Source organism: Schistocerca piceifrons, chromosome 1, assembly GCF_021461385.2.
Source record: "Schistocerca piceifrons isolate TAMUIC-IGC-003096 chromosome 1, iqSchPice1.1, whole genome shotgun sequence".
Lineage (NCBI taxonomy): Eukaryota > Metazoa > Arthropoda > Insecta > Orthoptera > Acrididae > Schistocerca > Schistocerca piceifrons.
Genome location: NC_060138.1, coordinates 370,814,125 through 370,829,420, shown reverse-complemented (window position 1 = coordinate 370,829,420; position 15,296 = coordinate 370,814,125).

The window sequence follows — 15,296 nt, the reverse complement described above, 5'->3', positions numbered from 1 at the left end:
CTTCCTGAGGGTGACTCACAAATACAGACAGAAGTGGCCAGAGAGGCAGCTTCCTATACCAACATGACAAGGGACGGATAGGACCAGACTAAGGATAGAAACCTCTTTGCTTTTAGAAAGCTTAGCTACCTGTTCCGACGTTGGTCCTACTGTTCTCTAGCAGACAGGCTTGTCTGCTACCCTCAAGCATGCAACTAGAAATACATTTGCTCATTCATCCTCTCACACAGAAGGGAAGGGGGATGACAGTGTCTTATCATATACAGTATATAAAAGGAAGCCGATGTAGGTTCCGTATGAGACTGTGTGACATGAATTACATATAAACTGTGTTTTAAAGTGTAGTAGTGTGACAGATCGTTCTTGTTTATGTGTAAAAGTAACATGTTTCACTGCTCAGTCTCCTCCCAGATAGTCAGAAACACCACAGTAAATTTAGAAGAGGAATTTATGCCGTAAATGACAACAGATTTAAGAAATTAACATGAAAGGAATCCAACAGAGACCTTTCATAACCCCAACGCTCCGGGAAAAGACTGTGCAGGAAATTTTCTGGCCATGCTAGGACATTCCCAAGCAGGTTTCTCACACCCAACTTAAATCACAAATGTAAAGAAAAGGCAAAAGGTCACCAGCTACTTGCTAAAACACAATAATTTCAATACATCTTTAGAATCTACCAATTTCAAAGAGAAAAAAAAAACAATCTGTGACACCTATTTAAAAGATAGTGTAGACCTAATTCGGTCAGCAAGTAAAAACAATGGTTCCTGTGTCATTAATATGAAAACAATTTCTGGTTGTTACCATCATGGAGTTCACCAGTATTTGCTCATTGCAAGAGCCAACTGATCACAGGAAAATTTATGACTGTTTATTAACAAGTAAAATTTATGAAAATAGCAAAGGTACCACAGCAATTAAAAAAACATGAAAATAACATCAGTATTATAAAGCAGAACATTACAATGCACAATCCGCTAAAGCCAAAAAAAGATAAGAGAAAAAACATCTTTTACAAAGTGTTTATGGCAAAAAAATTCTATATCTTATAAAACTAATAATTTGTAGAATTAAAATAACTTAGTGGCACTAATTTAATCACTCTACTATATTTCAGTTAGTTAGCAAACAATGATCACTGTGTCATTATACTGAAACTACAATTAATTATGTGATTGTTACCCTTAAGGGGTTCCTCACTATAAATATGCCCCATGCAAAGGCTAATCGATCACAGTCCAATGAGAATGAACAGCTATCTGACTGATAAACGAAGCAATGCCACAGGAATGAATTTACAAAACAAAATATCACAAATCTGATATATCACACAAGAACAAACATTGATCAGTAAAACAGCTCTGAAAGTACAATAGTCAATGTCAAAAAACAAAACACCAATAAATAAAACACCTGCAAAATACAAGAGTCAAAGTCTAAAAAAAAAATAAATAGAACACCTGCAAAATACAAGAGTCAGTCTAATAAACACCAATAAATCGAACCCCTGCAAAACACACGAGTCAAAGTTTCTCTGACAGTAACACACGTATATGCATTGGACTAAGAACTGTATAATCACTGTTCACTGACACACTCAGTAGTTCCACTGTTCCGAGGCACAATATAAGGGGAGGGGGGGGGGGGGTTCGTCGCCGCAGCTGTCAGTAGGGCTTTTTGTCCATCTGTTGCATGCAATCCCACCGTCTCTGCTCTCTCATGAAGTTTCTCTTGGTGGCCCGTGTCACGTACATCTCGATTTGGTTCCATGTTTGTGTTGTCAAATTCATGCGGTATCCTCGTTTGACACGCCAGGTTGATATTCCTGGGCAAGAATGACACTTAATGGCTCTTCTCTGTGCCACCCTTAGCTACCAGAGAACATCGAACTATGAATTACTGTCCCTTGACAGTGGGCATCCGTCAGGAAATGTTGATAGGCGTCGTTGAAGTCTGCCAGTTTCTCTGGACAGTATGTGTCAAAAGGCCCCACGCCCCTTGTGTTGTTACATTCTTGAGTTATCCTCAATTGGCTCACCGGTTTGATATTCCTGGGCAAGGATGACACTTAATGGCTCTTCTTTGTGCCACCCTTAGCGACCAGAGAACATCGAACCATGATTTACCGTCGCCTGACAGTGGGCATCCGTGAGGAAATGTTGATAGGCGTCGTTGAAGTCTGCCATTTTCTCTGGACAGTACCTGTCAAAAGGCTCCACGCCCCTTTATCCCCTGTCTTCTGTCGTTTCACCGCGGCCGTCTCGTCACGGTCGCGTGTGTGTGGTGTGTTGCCAGCAGATGGATTTCCGCGCGGTGGACCGCTCGCCCATCTCAGGTCATCGCCTCCACGAAGGGTCGCACTGGTGCGGCTGACCATTAGCTCCAGGTGCAAGGGAAAGTGTTTGCCGCGTACCCTTTTTTTGTTGTCGACCGCGCTCCCGAAGTGGCTGTCTCGTAAGAGTTTAGCCGGTTCGCTTTCACGTTCTCAACTGCATTCACAGAAATTGTTCATCATAGTTATGTGAATACAAAATTTCATACATAATACCGCTTAGTATTGTCTTTCACAATTTTTAAGAACAAAAGTGAGACTTAATTTTTTTTAAATAAAAAAGTTAGATAAATCGACAATATAAAAATAAAAGTTAAATGGCTTGACAACATAAAAAATAAAAGTGAAGTGTCTTGACAGTATAAAAATAAAAATTAAATGAACTGACAATATAATATCTAAATCCACATCACTAATGTGGTTCACTTGCGTTTTAATAAATCAAATGCTACTTGTTAATTCACTAAAATGAATAGGATTATGCCTTGTGGAAGCATAGGTCAGGACAGCATAGGGTTCACATGTTATTTACACATACACACATGCACACCTGTTGTCTATACTACAAACTAACTACCCATGAACATGTATTACTCAAAATTCTACTTCAATCCACTATTAGTTAATCCAACAAGCTACTTCAATGCTACTTCAACACAGTGTTTATACCACTACAACATTGTTCTAATTCGTCCTCTTCCTGACGCTCGCGGAAACTTTCCTTAAACATACACAGTAAAAAGAGCAATGGTTATTTACACGCCAAAACATTTATACCAGTTGACATACCTGATAAGAGACTCGCAGTTATACATTTATCATACTCACATGTTTATACATAAAACAGTAAGACAATTTCATGTAAAATTACGTTATCACAAGAATTAATCACGCAGATGACTCTGAGAAGTGTAAAATTTTCTTTTATCCTACAGGTTATATTACATTTTCTTACCCATTTTGCTCCAATTTCGTTCCTTCTTTAAGTTACCTTTCGCTTCCAAATCAGTTATTTCGCCTGTGGTGGTTATTCTGGATTCATTTCTCATGAATGGCAAAACTGTGGTCTCCTCTGTTCTGTAAAACAGTTTCATCTTAACATATTGAACTTACAACAGACACAAAAGATCCGAATCCTCCTGTAGTTTAAATGACAAATGTTTTGCTTCATCCTTATTATATTAAACCAAGCTTTCCTTCGGTCCCATAATCAAAATTATTTAATCTTCCTCTACCTTCAAGAGGGAAATTTCTTCAGTTCAACTCATACGGGCTTCAGTGCATCCCGCACCAGCGAAAACAGTAAGCTGTAATGCTTACAACATCAGCAAAACACACAAATGTCGCTTTTCTAGGACAAATATTAACGCAGAATAGTTTTCAGGCTCTGGCTCAACATCAATCAAGACTACAGAAAGGATCCATATTTCTGTTCCATTCTCCATTTGCTGAAAAACTGCTCGTATTTGACTACCACAATAATATTTCAGGGCCACGTAAATTACACAAACCACAATTCTTCTTTCACCTCAAGGGAATCAATCCGCTTACGAAATCCACAGATAGCACTTTACGTACTCTGCTGTGAAGAACAAAAAAGACATATATCATCAATATTAACGTACATCGCATTTTGGGAAGCCATTGGTTAAACAATCGTATTATTGCAACCTGTTTTCAAGATTCCAAACTTACTCATTCCTTTCTCAGAGTTCTCCTATCTTAAAATATTCATACAGCATGCATACTATAGTAAGAGATACTCATTTATACTGACAGATATAGAATAGTAATAGATAGATAGTAGCACTGAAAGCAGAAAATCGGAAACAAGGCTACTAACAACTGGGGACCTGGGTTTGCCAGACCCATAATACCCACAGATCGGATTTTCCCCTGAGTTTTGCGTTAATTCAACACAGATCTTGCTTCTCTCAGGAGCGACTCTTTTCAATTTACATAAAAAACCATAAACAGCATTTCACTCGTTCACAAAGAAACCTTTTATCTCCACATTTGAACCAACCTAAATCTTAATTGCACAAGGAAAGAAAAAAAAACTAAAAACATCACTTCAATCAATCACATAGAAACATCTTTATCATTATTTTTACCAACATATTATTCAAAATGAATACGTCACAAATTTAATCAATTCTTTCTCCTCACCATCCTCTCTACTTCTCACTGTCCTTTCTACTCATTTTCCATGTCGCTCATTTGTACCGATTGGGCGCCTTCTGCGCTGATAGTTTGTCATTGCCGGTTTTGTTCATTTCCATTTGCTGGATTATGTCTAGGGTTAGCCGGCCGAATTTCAACATCATGAGGTGTTCCGCCTACAGTCCTATTCCCACCGTGTTCACCGTAGTATCGATTCTGGTTGCCGTAACTGTTGCGTTCACGATCCTGTCCACGTCCTCGATCATTTCCGTTGTTCCACCTGCGTTCGCGACTGTTGCCCCAGTTTCTATACGGCCGGTCCCGATTATTGTTCCGTTCGCGTCGCGATGACCACTCACGCAGTTGATTAGTACTACGGCCACGACTGCGATCGCGCTTCTGTGCCCCATAATAACTTTGTGCCTGATTAGGCAGGCATTCTGCTGTGTTATATTCCAACTCTTGGAGAAGTGTCTTAAACGTTTCCACGTCCTCTTTGCATCGTCCCGCAAGAATGACGTGGCGCAAGTGCATCGGCAATTTGGTGATGCATATCCTAATTAGTTTCGCAGGCCCGTATGGGTCGTATAGAAATTGATTTGCCTGCAGCATGTGATCGAATAGGCGTGCTGGGCTGCCGAAACCAGACTGGTTCAAATTTGGCAGGATAATTATGCCATGCTTGACCCTATCTTGTGCCGCTTCCGACCAATAGGCGGACAGAAAGGCTTGTCGAAACTCCTGAGTGGAGTTGCAGTGACGCGCTGCCGACCTCATGCGAATCGCCGGTTCGCCTTCCAAATAGCCACACATACATTCTATCTTATGTGAACTTGCCCAGTCGGGAGGAAGACAGAATTCAAATTGCTCGAGCCATGCTCGTGGATGTATTCCTTTTGGGCAAATTTCGAAATATCTCAAACTTTCTCACCGTAAGGAAATGTTTGAAATCAAATCCCCGCATTTCCTCCCGGCAAGGCCCATGAATATTTCTATTTCTCTCGTGTCTGCCCCTCAAAATACATTCTTCCCTGTAGTCAAAATCTCCCTCGTGGCCGGAGTCCCTCTCTGCACTGTTCGTACAGCTATTTTTCGTGCTATTGGCGAGTTCGGAATCACACCTCATGCGGCTTTACAGATGCGCCTCGCGTTCTTGTAACTCACCAGTTATAGCTTTGTGCCGCCTGTTTACTTCGAACAGTCCCTTCTGAAATCTAAGAAGCGAACGCACTTCTTCGGTTTCTGCGACCGCTGCTGGTGTAGTATTGTTATTGCTCTCCGTCACCTTCATCGTGCCCACGATGTCCGCTAATGCCGTAATCTTATCATGTACACTCCTGGAAATGGAAAAAAGAACACATTGACACCGGTGTGTCAGACCCACCATACTTGCTCCGGACACTGCGAGAGGGCTGTACAAGCAATGATCACACGCACGGCACAGCGGACACACCAGGAACCGCGGTGTTGGCCGTCGAATGGCGCTAGCTGCGCAGCATTTGTGCACCGCCGCCGTCAGTGTCAGCCAGTTTGCCGTGGCATACGGAGCTCCATCGCAGTCTTTAACACTGGTAGCATGCCGCGACAGCGTGGACGTGAACCGTATGTGCAGTTGACGGACTTTGAGCGAGGGCGTATAGTGGGCATGCGGGAGGCCGGGTGGACGTACCGCCGAATTGCTCAACACGTGGGGCATGAGGTCTCCACAGTACATCGATGTTGTCGCCAGTGGTCGGCGGAAGGTGCACGTGCCCGTCGACCTGGGACCGGACCGCAGCGACGCACGGATGCACGCCAAGACCGTAAGATCCTACACAGTGCCGTAGGGGACTGCACCGCCACTTCCCAGCAAATTAGGGACACTGTTGCTCCTGGGGTATCGGAGAGGACCATTCGCAACCATCTCCATGAAGCTGGGCTACGGTCCCGCACACCGTTAGGTCGTCTTCCGCTCACGCCCCAACATCGTGCAGACCGCCTCCAGTGGTGTCGCGACAGGCGTGAATGGAGGGACGATTGGAGACGTGTCGTCTTCAGCGATGAGAGTCGCTTCTGCCTTGGTGCCAATGATGGTCGTATGCGTGTTTGGCGCCGTGCAGGTGAGCGCCACAATCAGGACTGCATACGACCGAGGCACACAGGGCCAACACCCGGCATCATGGTGTGGGGAGCGATCTCCTACACTGGCCGTACACCACTGGTGATCGTCGAGGGGACACTGAATAGTGCACGGTACATCCAAACCGTCATCGAACCCATTGTTCTACCATTCCTAGACCGGCAAGGGAACTTGCTGTTCCAACAGGACAATGCACGTCCGCATGTATCCCGTGCCACCCAACGTGCTCTAGAAGGTGTAAGTCAACTACCCTGGCAAGATCTCCGGATCTGTCCCCCATTGAGCATGTTTGGGACTGGATGAAGCGTCGTCTCACGCGGTCTGCACGTCCAGCACGAATGCTGGTCCAACTGAGGCGCCAGGTGGAAATGGCATGGCAAGCCGTTCCACAGGACTACATCCAGCATCTCTACGATCGTCTCCATGGGAGAATAGCAGCCTGCATTGCTGCGAAAGGTCGATATACACTGTACTAGTGCCGACATTGTGCATGCTCTGTTGCCTGTGTCTATGTGCCTGTAGTTCTGTCAGTGTGATCATGTGATGTATCTGACCCCAGGAATGTGTCAATAAAGTTTCCCCTTCCTGGGACAATGAATGCATGGTGTTCTTATTTCAATTTCCAGGAGTGTATTTGTCTGTTGTCCTCCGCCCCAGTCTGCTTCAATTGTTCTACTTGCTGTTCGAGTGCGTGAATCGCTTGACTGTTGTGTTGCTAACGGACGTGGGGCAATGCGTTTCCCCCTCCTGGACCCTCGAGAGTACCTGCTGGCGTTCCCTTTGGCATTCTTCTCTCAACGCTTGGAAATTCCTACGTAGCTGTTCTTCGTTCTCTTTCGATTCCGCATCGCAACTCCGCTTGCCCTGTTCGAAGGCTTGCAGACGATCATCGATTTGTTCAAATGTACGACCTAATTCTTTCATAATATCACTTTTTATTTCACTTGACAGATTGTTTATTCTTTGTGAGACATCATCGGACACTCTCTGCATCGACTTGTCGACTGTATTTGTCTGCTGGATCAGTTTTTCGTCTATAGGTTCGCCTAGCTCTCGGATCGATTTTTCGGATGATTCTTTTTGTTCTCGGAACGATTTTTCTCATTTCTGCGTCATTTGTTCGCTTAGCTCGCGGATCGATTTTTCAGATTTCTGCATCATTTGTTCCCCTAGCTCTCGGATCGATTTTCCAGATTTCTCTGCGTTTTCTTTATTTTGTTGCAATAAGGCTTTCACGAGTTCTGCCAAATCAATTTGGTTAGTTGGAGGCAAACTAATTTCTGGCTCTGATGTGAGCCCTTTTGTCCTGTTTTGCATTTCCTCTGAAGTATTCCCCATTGCATTTTCGGAACCGTCCGGCGTGTTAATATTCGAAATCAAATTATCCCCATGGTCCATGTTGCTTAAGTTGTTGGACCACCTACTTTTCGCTTGGTTACAAGTCTGCATTAGTTCAATTTATGCCCAGTACGCAACACACTAATCAGAATAAATGTATCCCACAAAAATTACGACAGTCACACGAAAGGTACCGAACTTAGTACGCACTTTTTCACACGCACATCAAATTTATATCTTTGATCGAAGTCAGTGCAATTTACAAGCGAGAAAAAAAACACATACATATAAAACACACAAATATAGAAAACAAAACAAGGCAAACAACACAACGCCGCTCAACAACGCCGTGAATCTTTGGAAAATCTGCTCAGAAACAACGCAGAAGTTGTTTGAGCGCTCTAGGGAAAAAAATTAAGATTATACAACTCTCGCAATGTAAGGTTTCAGAGTTTCCAGAATCTAGCGGAAACACCGAACAGGGTTGTCATGTGTAACGTTGTTGCTTTAATTTGTGGTGTAAGTGGTGCTGATAGACAATAAAAGCGGGTTAAAAGCTGTGAGCTGTCTGGGGAAGTTAACCTTGCATTACTGCGCAACTGTTTCACCAGGTATCCAGTCTAGCTTACCAAATTCCCAACCAGACTAACATTAATTATAATCTTTTAATAGTCATACGACAACCGGTGATATGTATATAAAAAAGAGAATTTAAATAAAAAGAAATAAATCAGTTTATATTTGGAAATTTATTTTAACATTGATCATTGAAATTTCAGCATATTAAACTTGATTCGTAACTAAACTGGTGCCTTATTTAGGATTGTGAAAATGTGAGATTGTAATCTTACGGAACGCATCAAATATGGACCCAAGATTGGGAGACTGCATACAACACTGCATTCATAAATAACACACGAAGAACGTTGAAACATATGCAAGAGGAAATTAACCACAACCAACCGATTCGATTTTCACCCAAAGAAGTTACGTTCGTAGCACAATCCTGTCCGTCATGAAATTACCACACACTGGTATACTAAATTCATACTAACTCCCTGTGAAATCTTCCCGAAAAGAGAAGCTGAGGGCTACTTTGATGATTACACCACATGCTTCACGTGGTCAACTTGGTTTACACAAAGAGTGTAACTCCACGATAATTTTGATAATTAAAATAAATTAGATCGAAAAGCAATTTACAAAAAAAAACTCAAACTGGTTACTATCGTCTTACTATTAACCTGATGGGTCAAACCATTGTAGGGGACTGATGACCATAGATGTTAAGTCCCATAGTACTCAGAGCCATTTGAACCAGAGCCATCAAACCATTGTATGAGCACGTGGTACTGGTCTCACAAAGTGCACCTCATGTGGGTTGAACATAAAGAAAAGTTGCTATATTGAAAAATATTGTCAAGACGAGACGTTGTAATCTCACGCACATTCGCATTTAAGTTTGATGATCTTAGTTAGAGTTACTGATAAACAAATGGTTCCACTTTACTCACAAAGTAGTGACAAAGCAACTACCGGAATATATTCTGAACTTCACACTCGAATTACACTGCGCTGCAATTTAAGATAACATTAGATATTTTAGAGCTAAACCTGAAATAAAGGTGATTAAATTTTCAGTTAGGCTGAACTTAAGAAATCCATTGTCCTACAGACTTAACAGACACGCGCTTAGCTGGAGATCTTACCACTTCAGACGCTTGCTGCGGACAGACTGCCCTGGTCCCTTCCTGAGGGTGGCTCACAAATACAAACGGAAGTGGCCAGAGAGGCAGCTTCCTATACCAACATGACAAGGGACGGATAGGACCAGACTAAGGATAGAAACCTCTGTGCTTTTAGAAAGCGTAGCTACCTGCTCCGACGTTGGTCCTACTGTTCTCTAGCAGACAGGCTTGTCTGCTATCATCCAGCATGCAACTAGAAATACATTTGCTCATTCATCCTTTCACACAGAAGGGAAGGGGGATGACGGTATCTTATCATATACAGTATATAAAAGAAAGCGGATGTAGGTTCCGTATGAGACTGTGTGACATGAATTACATATAAACTGTGTTTTAAAGTGTAGTAGTGTGACAACGTTCTTGTTTATGTGTAAAAGTAACACGTTTCACTGCTCAGTCTCCTCCCAGATAGTCAGAAACACCACAGTAAATTTAGAAGAGGAATTTATGCCGTAAATGACAACAGATTTAAGAAATTAACATGAAAGGAATCCAACAGAGACCTTTCAACGCAATAAATTATTTACAATGCTCAATGTGTTTCATACATATTTCCACACTAATGTTATTAAATGTGAAAGTGCGAGATTATGGCTGGTATGTTTTCACAACTAAACCAGCGCCCCATTTAGATGAAATTTGGCATGGAGGTACGTTATCCCTGAGGAAGAACATAGGCAAATTTAGAAAGTTCAGAGAAAATCGACTCTTAAGAGGATGAAGCAAGAAGTGGGGGATCTTTTATACATCCGTGAATAACGTAAAAAAATAATTAAACTTCTTGTGTGATGTTCACGTTGTTTAATGTACAGCTATTTCAATAGCAGAATGCATAGATGAGCGTTTATGCTCACGTCCCACACTGCTCGGCATCGACTCTGCACTTGTCGCCGTGCATACGTTGGCGCAGTTTCGTGGGGTGCAGTGAGGGCGTGGCACACATCACGTGCTATGCTCACCCGAACAGGTAGACACCTGACGGTAGCTGACGTTGCATACACACATTAGCTTCCTTACTGAGCATCAATCATCATAACAAAATTACTGGTAAGCGAGCACAGTTTCCGGTAGCAAAAAAATAGTTCAAATGGCTCTGAGCACCATAGGACTTAACTTCTGAGATCATCAGTCCCCTAGAGCTTAGAACTACTTAAATCTAACCAACCTAAGGACATCACACACATCCATGCCCGAGGCAGGATTCGAACCTGCGACCGCAGCGGTCGCGCGATTCCAGACTGTAGCGCCTAGAACCGCTCGGCCACTCCGGCCGGATGCCGGTAACAGCCAGTATTGTATAAGAGCTTTGAATCGTGGTGATCCCGTTCTGCTCTTACAATGATACTCTTGTCGTGATCGCAAAATATTTATTTTATTTCTTCCTTACGAATTTCTGCATTTTGACATCGCCGAAGTAACAGATCCCTGTAGATACTAAATATCGCTTCCAGTTGATTCTTAGATAACAAGAAGGAACGTGTGGAGTACGTATACCAAGGCTCGACTACAACAACCAGCTTCGAAAGGTTGTAGACTGCAATAGGTATGCAGATATGAAGAGGCTTGCACAGGATAGACTAGAGAATGGGAGCTTCATCAAATTCTGAATTCCACAACAACGGTACATCTGAATGAAATCTGTGATTCTTCAATTTCTCCAGGCGTATTTTATGATGGCAAGGTGGTCGATTGCCGAAATATTGTGTCCTATGCACACTCATACCAGGCTGTTCATCCCAGATTTATTTCGTCGTGAATGAAATCTGATTCCATGTCATCAGTCCATTGTGTTACTGGGCAATTATCGTATCATCTATAGTCTTCTCCAACACTTTTCTATAGATCGTGTATAAAATTGACGTCATTTTCGGTGTAGAAAGTGCGGAATCCACTTACTGGAGACGTTCAGTAACTAATGCAACCCATTTTCTTTCTGAAAGCATTTGGTTTTATTCAGGGTTCCAGTACAGAATATTAATTCATACTCTTTTGGCTACAAAACCCTGGTTTTAAACACAATCTTCGTTCAATTCGACGGCGTCACGCCACCTCCCTTGGAAGGTCTGTATGCCCGCATGATCTTGCTGCATCAGTAACATCTCAATCATCCAACTATTACTTTCCGCGGAGTGCATCCTTCTTTGGATCAAGTCGGAAGGCACGAGATCCGGGCTGTGGGGTGGATAAAGAAGAACAGTCCAATGGAGTTGTGTGCGCTGCTCTCGGATGCGCACACCTACGTGAGACCTTTCGTTGTCATGGAGAGAACGAACACGCTGAAGTCGGTTCTTCAGTTTCTCGAGGGTAGCACAACACACTTCAGAGTCGATCGTTGCACCATGAAGGAGAAGATCAACCGGAATAACCCCTTCAGAGTTCCAGAAGACAGTCGTCATGACCTCACCGGCTGAGCGTGTTGGAGGAGAGGTTGTGTGCAGCCACTCTATGACCTGCCGTTTCCTTTCCGGTTCGCCTGTGACGATGTTTGTCAAAAAATTGTTACGATCAGCACCGTAACGCGCAAGCACTTTCACACAGAATGTCCTCCGTTGCCCTTCATGGTCTTCTGTTAGGCTGTGAGGAAGGCAGCAGACACACATCTTTGAATACCCCATCTGGAGGACGAATGTGTCACCACGACCGACAGAGATGTCCAGTTGAGCAGCCAGGTATCTACTTGTGATCCGTCGATCACCGAGAATGGGAGTGGCTGTTCGTTCCAACACTGCAGAAGTCACAGCTGTGTGCTGCCGGCCAGCACGCGGGATATCTGACAGGTTTGCGGCGACCTCCTTGCGATGACGACAGACGCCTCGCCCAAGATGATGACGGACGTTCGCCCAACGACACACTGTGCTTTTGTTCACTGCCAGGTCTTCCCAGTAATTCTGCAAGCGTTTACGAATATCTGCGACGCTCTGGTTTCCCGCCATAAGAAACTCTGCTTGGAACGCACCTCCGTTACAGACGACATTTTCAACTCTACGGGTAGCACCGCCATCTATCTGAACTTCATAAAACTATAGGAGCTGAAGCAGAATATTCCACGATGCCCCACAACAAATTCCGCATTTTTGCAACTGAAATTGTCCGAGAAGAAAAATGTGTTGCATTACTTATTGAATGCCTCCTGTTTGTAGTAAAGCTTTTACACCAAATACAAATTCAGCTGAACTTTATTCGGTAGTTCATAGGAAATAAATACACAAACAAGAACAAATTATAATCCTACATTTTCACTTGTTACAGTGAAAGGAATGCCCGTATCTGCGTACAGGCGTTGATGTTAGTCATCGGGGACAGTTGAAAATGTGTGCCTCGAACCGGTACTCGAACCCGGGATCTCCTGCTTACATGGCAGACGCTCTATCCATCCCTTTTTTTTCTTTTTTTCATTTTGTTCGTTATTGATCGTTGTGTACGTCACACGACATCCGTTCAAGTTCGTTATTGATCCTTTCACTCAGTTTTTTATTATAGAGGCCAACCAGCTCTCTGACCGAACACGCTGAGCTACCGTGCCGGAAATTTAAAATTCGTACTGGACCGGTACTCAAACTCGGATTTCCCACTTATCACGAGCACTCGCCTTACAATTATTTTTCGATCTCAATTTGTTCTGTATTGTTCGTTGAATTTGTTCGTGGCGGACGTCCGATGACACTCATACAGGTTCTTCGTTGATCCGTGCAGTCAATTTTTTTATTGCAGAGAGTATCTAAAGCCTCTGACCGAACACGCTGAGCTACCGTGCCGGCTATCTGAGCCACCGAGGACACAGAGGATAGTGCGACTGCAGGGACTTATCTTTGGCACGCCTCCCGTGAGACCCACATTCGCAACTTATTGTCTCGCACTATATTCATACTACCCCTGCCCATTATACCCATTACTCGCGGCATTACTGCCGATTTCCGTAAGAGCTCGGGCACTGTTTGTGCATCTGCACGGAAGAAGATGGTCAAATGGCCGGTGAGTCTTAAGATGGTATCTGTTCAATCGGACACGTCCGAAAGAACAGGTACCATTTTCATACATATTGAAACGTCCCCTTAGAAAAGTTAATGAATTACTGTGCTGATAAAGCTCTACGTTATTTGATTTTCAAACAGCTGAGCAAAACTGAATGTAATCAGACATTACTCTCTTTACTTATTCTGATCAACACTAAACTGACACACAATATTTTTAGCGCAACGCAATCTGACTTTGAAAAATCCCTACAAAAGAATGGCCCTGACTAACAATAACCTATACCTTTCATGAATCACTTACCTCACAAAAACCTTCGTTACCCGAACTACCGAAATACAGCGAGCGCCAATACTGCCAGCTAAATAAAAGATTCTAACTACTGAAGGCACTAACTACTGATAGGCATAGTTAGCAAATGAAAGATTTTGATAGAGAACAAACGATATATTTACCTCAATAGTGTTCAAAAGTCATTATATATATATATATATATATATATATATATATATATATATATATATATATATATATACATATATCAGTTCAAGATATCCAGGATTACAAATTTACTCTTTCTGGCGGACACACGTCCAGATCGTCCGCTCTTAAAATTCTGCCATCTCTCTCCCCACATCCACCACTGCTGGCGGCTCACCTCCAACTGTGCAACGCTACGCGCTGTTCACATCCAACTGCCCAACACTAGAATATTCCAACAATGCATACCAGCCACAGACTGCACACAGCACAGTCAGTGATTTTCATACAGAGCGCTACGTGGCGTTACCAACATAAAAAACCTAAACAGCCTACATACAGTATTTTCACTTGCATTGTAAACAGAAAAATAATCTACTCCCGTATTCGTCTGCTATAAAAACACTTTGTATTTTAGTACAGACTGAAGTTCCTAAACGCACTCTGAATGCCTATAAAGGACTTACATTTTCCCTGACGTTCTTTGAACAAAGTAGCAAGCAAATTCTGTGTGACTCCAAACTTTGACCTGACCGCAGATAGTTTTCTGCCAGTGGAATAACAGAATTCACAGCCTAAAGTGTAGTTCGTGCTAGGAGACGTACGTCTTTGTATCTCTCACACAAAAGGAATAAGCCGTAACAAGAGAGCTTTACGTACTGGCAACTTTCCGACCTACGGTTTCTCACAGAATCCGTCGTTTTTTGAAGAGGAGCTCCAGTTTTCTTTAAGAAATCAGGTGAATTGTCTCCCGGAAGTCAGCAAGGCATTGTCCTCCGCAAATAACTCTTCTTGCAGCCGGCTCGGGCGCCCGCCTTCCAATTGCTCGTTCGTAACAATTCGCTTTACTGCTGCCTGTCTGAATACGCCATTATGAATGAACACATTATTTCCTCAAAGTTGCTCGCGACTTTTCTTCCCTGCTCACCAGAAAAGAGACTGTATCAGATATTCCTTAGGAGCAATCTTTAAAAGACAAACGACCAGAAGTTTTCCTTTCTGTACTCAGTGCTTTCATACATAAAACATCGGATATTTACTTATTTCATATTTATGCCGTCCCGGAGAACCAGTCCACGTAGACATTCAGTTAGATGAATGGTGGGAAGACGGCGAACAAATCGCCGCTCCATTTCTTTGT